Here is a 6,000-nt window from a genome sequence, read left to right as displayed (position 1 = left end):
CGGACTTGAACCTGATTGAACATCTCCGGAGAGACCTGAAAATAGTTGTGCAGCGACGTTCCCTATCCAATCTGACAGAGCTTGAGATGATCTGCAGAGAAGAATGGGAGAAACTCCCCAAATAAAGGTGTGCCAAGCTTGTAGCGTCATACACAAGAAGACCTGAGGCTGTAATCGCTGCCAAAGGTGCTTCAACAAAGTACTGAGTAAAGGGTCTGAATACTTATGCAAACTTACGCAATATATGCTTTTTATTTGTAACAATTTTGCCAAAAATTCTCAAAACCGGTTTATGCCATTATTGGGTATTGTGTGTAGATTGATGAGGGGGAAAAACAATTTAATCAATTGTAGAATAAGGCTGTAATAATAAGTCAAGGGGTAAGAATACTTTTCTCACGCACTGTATACGATGGTGTGTATAGACACTATGGACAGTATATGAATAGAAAATGTTTGTACAGCAGTAGTTATATAGGATAAGTCTTGATTACAATACAGTATATACATATGAAGTGGGTAAAACAGTATCTAAACATTATTCAATTGGCCAGTTCAATGACTATGTGCATAGGGCAGCAGTCTCTAAGGTGTAGGGTTGAGTATCGGGTGGTAGGCGTCTAGTGACAAAAGTTCAGGGCACGGTACTGGGTGGAGGCTGGGTAGAGTCTGATGGCCTGTATATGCTGTTTTTTCAGTCTCTTAGAACCAGCTTTGATGCACCTGTACTGTCTCCGCCTTCTAGATGGTAGCGGGGTGAACAGGCCCTGGTTCGGGTGGCTGAGGTCCTTGATGATCCTCCTGGCCTTCTTATGATGCTGGGTGCTGTAGATGTCCTGGAGGGCAGGTGGTGTACCCCCGGTGATGCGTTGGGCTTACCGCACCACCCTCTGGAGAGCCCTGTGTTTGCGGGATGGTGCAGTTGCTATACCAGGTTTTGATACAGCCCGACAGGATGCTCTCAATGGTGAATCTGTAGAAGTTTGTGAGGGTCTGAGGGACTAGGCTGCATTTCTTCAGCCTCCTGAGGTTAAAGAGGCGCTGTTGCGCCTTCTTCACCACACAATTTGTATAGACGGGCCATTTCAGGTTCTCAGTGATGTACATGGCGAGGAACTTTCACCCTTTCCACTGCGGCCCTGTCGATGTGGATGGGGGCGTGCTCCCTCTGCTGTCTCCTGAAGTTCACAATCCTTTGTTTAGTTGAAATTAATGTTATTTTCCTGGCATCATTCCACCAGGGCCCTCACCTCCTCGCTGTAGGCTGTCTCGTTATTGTTGGTTATCAGGCCTACCACTGTTGTCGTCTACAAACTTGATGATTGAGTTGGAGACATGCGTGGGGAGGTTGGTAAGGTACAATGATATGATCCTTAATAACAAGCCTTTCAAAGCACTTCATGACAGAAGTGAGTTGTACGGGGCGATAGTCATTTAGCTACCTTTACTTTCTTGGATACAGGAACAATGGTGGACATCTTGAAGCAAGTGGGGACAACACTGGGATAGGGAGAGATTGAATATGTTTGTAAACACTCCAGGCAGCTGGCATCGGTGTCCGTGACCTGGCTGGTTTTCCCATTATAATCCGTGATTGTCTGTTGTCCCTGCTACATACTCATGTCTGAGCCGTTGAATTGTGACTCCACTTTGTCTCTGTACTGACGTTTTGCCTGTTTGATTGCCTTATGGAGGGCATAGTTGAATTGTTTGTACTTGTACATGTTCCCATTCACCTTGCCACAGTGAAATGCAGTGGTTCTCGCTTTCAGTTTTGTGCGAATGATGCCAACTATCCACGTTTTTTGGTTTAGATAAGTTCTAATTGTCGCAGTGGGAACAACACCCTCTATGCCCTTCCTGATGAACTCAGTAACAGTCAGCATATACGCCAATGTTATTCTCAGAGCCAGCCAAGAACATATCCCAAACCGTGTGATCAAAACAATCTTGAAGCATAGATTCCAATTGGTCAGACCAACTAAGAAAACAAATAACGTGTCCATCTCAAATATTCTGCTCCCTTTCTGAAGCCTTGCTGAAGGCCAATAAAGGTTGCCAATAAACACAAGGTCATACTTTTTATACGTCTTTTATTTCTGTCTGACACCGGAATAGTACAGTATATCTTGTAAGTCTGTGAATGACAGCAGAATTTAGAGACAGATGCCTTTAATCTTCTTTATTGAACCAGTGACACCAGGAAAATGTTTTAACCAGTAACCCCAACAGACAGGCTGGTAGAGGAAAAACATTAGTTATGCAAGTCCTTGATTGACAGCAAAAAAATAGTAACAATAGAAAATTAGAAACTGTCAACCAAATAAAAATAGAAAATAAGAACACACTCCCTTACCAGTCTGCCTTTACTGTTAAAATATTATAGCATGAGAGAACTCTTGGTGATTTCCTTGTCACACAACAAGCAAGAACTGTTTCTCTGTTTTCCAAAACAATGTATGTAATTAAAAGGCGCAGTACTTACACTGTCCCTTCTGGCAACGAGACTGCAGTAAAGCTTAGACTCCCCTCCCTATGTATTTGGACAGTGAAGCTAAAATAACAAAATTTGTCTCTATACTCCATCTAGGATTCGAGATCAAATGTTTCGTATGAGGAGACAGTACAGAATGTCACCTTTTATTAGAGGGCATTTTCATTCATATCTGTTTAACCGTTTTAAATGAAAGGACTTTATGTATCTAGTCACCCGCATGTGAAGTATTTTGACAAATTCACTTATAGACTATTAAAGTAGTCAAAAGTTTAGTATTTTGTCCCATATTTCTTGCACTCAATGACTACATCAAGCAAGTGACTCTACGAACTCTCTGGATGCATTTGCAGTTTGTTTTCGTTGTGTTGTTTGCTCAACTGAATGGTGAATGATAACTGGAGTCATTTTCTTTCTAAGTGGGTAAATAAGATGTTTCTGAAAACTTTAAATTAATCCTGATAATACAATGTTTAAGAAAAAACATGAATGAATCGTGGAACAATGATGAGCAAGATGCCGTTCAGAGGCTACATCAAAACATGCTAAACTCTCACCATTACCAATAACAAGGGAGCTAAGCGTTTTTGGGGGGGTATGACTTTCGTGCCTCTGTAACCTTATTACTCATCATTATTCATTCATGATTATCCATAATCATGGCAGCATCTACATGAATGTAGAAGTGTTCAGAAACATCTTCCATTCTTACTTACTATAAAAGGGACTCCAAAATGGCACAAGACATTATTCACCATTCAAAATGCATCCAACAAGTCTGTAGTCACACTCTTGATTTAGTGATTGTGTGGAAGGAATATGGGACAAAATACTAATCTTTTGACTACTTTAATATAAGTTAATTTGTCCAAATACTTGACTTCTTCAAATGTGGAGACTGTTTCCACATAATGTGTTCATTTCTAAATGGTGAAACAGATACAGCATGTATGAAAATATCTTCAAATAAAAGCTGACATTCTGCACTGTCGCCTAATATGAAACATTCTATTTCAAATCTAAAATCCTGGAGTATAGAGCCAAAAGATATATATATATATATATATATATATATATATATATATATATATATGCACGGCTCAAAAAAATAAAGGGAACACTTAAACAACACAATGTAACTCCAAGTCAATCACACTTCTGTGAAATCAAACTGTCCACTTAGGAAGCAACACTGATTGACAATACATTTCACATGCTGTTGTGCAAATGGAATAGACAACAGGTGGAAATTATAGGCAATTAGCAAGACACCCCCAATAAAGGAGTGGTTCTGCAGGTGGCAACCACAGACCACTTTTCAGTTCCTATGCTTCCTGGCTGATGTTTTGGTCACTTTTGAATGCTGGCGGTGCTTTCACTCTAGTGGTAGCATGAGACGGAGTCTACAACCCACACAAGTGGCTCAGGTAGTGCAGCTCATCCAGGATGGCACATCAATGCGAGCTGTGGCAAGAAGGTTTGCTGTGTCTGTCAGCGTAGTGTCCAGAGCATGGAGACAGGCCAGTACATCAGGAGATGTGGAGGAGGCCGTAGGAGGGCAACAACCCAGCAGCAGGACCGCTACCTCCGCCTTTGTGCAAGGAGGAGCACTGCCAGAGCCCTGCAAAATGGCCTCCAGCAGGCCACAAATGTGCATGTGTCTGCTCAAACGGTCAGAAACAGACTCCATGAGGGTGGTATGAGGGCCCGACGTCCACAGGTGGGGGTTGTGCTTACAGCCCAACACCGTGCAGGACGTTTGGCATTTGCCAGAGAACACCAAGATTGGCAAATTCTTCACTGGCGCCCTGTGCTCTTCACAGATGAAAGCAGGTTCACACTGAGCACATGTGACAGACGTGACAGTCTGGAGACGCCGTGGAGAACGTTCTGCTGCATGCAACATCCTCCAGCATGACCGGTTTGGCACATGGAGGCCACACACACTACTGAGCCTCATTTTGACTTGTTTTAAGGACATTACATCAAAGTTGGATCAGCCTGTAGTGTGGTTTTCCACTTTAATTTTGAGTGTGACTCCAAATCCAGACCTCCATGGGTTGATAAATTTGATTTCCATTGATAATTTTTGTGTGATTTTGTTGTCAGCACATTCAACTATGTAAAGAAAAAAGTATTTAATAAGAATATTTCATTCATTCAGATCTAGGATGTGTTATTTTAGTGTTCCCTTTATTTTTTTGAGCAGTGTATATAAACTCAGCAAAAAAAGAAACGTCCTCTCACTGTCAACTGCATTTAATTTCAGCAATCTTAACATTTGTAAGTATTTGTATGAACACAACAAGATTCAACAATTGAGACAAACTGAACATGTTCCACAGACATGTGACTAACAGAAATTGAATAAAGTGTCCCTGAAAAGGGGGGTTCAAAATCAAAAGTAACAGTCGGTATCTGGTGTGGCCACCAGCTGCATTAAGTACTGCAGTGCATCTCCTCATGGCCTGTACCAGTTCTTGCTGTGAGATGTTACCCCACTCTTCCACCAAGGCACCTGCAAGTTCCCGAACATTTCTGGGGGGAATGGCCCTAGCCCTCAACCTCTGATCCAACAGGTCCCAGACGTGCTCAATGGGATTGAGATCCGTGCTCTTCGCTGGCCATGGCAGAACACTGATATTCCTGTCTTGCAGGAAATCACGCAGAGAATGGCTGGTGGAATTGTCATGCTATAGGGTCATGTCAGGATGAGCCTGCAGGAAGGGGACCACATGAGGGAGGAGGATGCCTTCCCTGTAACGCACAGCGTTGATTGCCTGCAATGACAACAAGCTCAGTCCGATGATGCTGTGACACACCGCCCCAGACTATGACGGAACCTCCACCTCCAAATCGAACCATCACCCCTGGTGAGACAAAACCTTCACTCGTCAGTGAAGAGCACTTTTTGCCAATCCTGTCTGGTCCAGCGACCGTGGGTTTGTGCCCATAGGCAACGTTGTTACCGGTGATGTCTGGTGAGGACCTGCCTTACAACAGGCCTACAAGCCCTCAGTCCAGCCACTCTCAGTCTATTACGGACAGTCTGAGCACTGATGGAGGGATTGTGGGTTCCTGGTGTAACTCAGGCAGTTGTTGTTGCCATCCTGTACCTTTCCCGCAGGTGTGAGGTTCAGATGTACCGGTCAGCTGTCTGTCCTGTCTCCCTGTAGCAGTCTTAGGCGTCTCACAGTACGGACATTGCAATTTATTGCCCTGGCTGTATCTGCATCCCTCATGTCTCCTTGCAGCATGCCTAGGCACGTTCACGCAGATGAGCAGAGACCCTGGGCATCTTTCTTTTGGTGTTTTTCAGTCAGTAGACAGGTCTCTTTAGTGTCCTAAGTTTTTTCATAACTGTAATTGCCTAACGTCTGTAAGCTGTTAGTGTCTTAACGACCGTTCCATGGGTGCATGTACATTAATTGTTTATAGTTTATTAAACAAGCATGGGAAACAGTGTTCAAACCCATTACAATGAAGATCTGTGAAATTATTTTAGA

Source organism: Oncorhynchus tshawytscha, linkage group LG19 (assembly GCF_018296145.1).
Source record: "Oncorhynchus tshawytscha isolate Ot180627B linkage group LG19, Otsh_v2.0, whole genome shotgun sequence".
In the NCBI taxonomy this organism is placed as follows: Eukaryota; Metazoa; Chordata; class Actinopteri; order Salmoniformes; family Salmonidae; genus Oncorhynchus; species Oncorhynchus tshawytscha.
Note: the sequence above shows the minus strand (reverse complement) of the source record.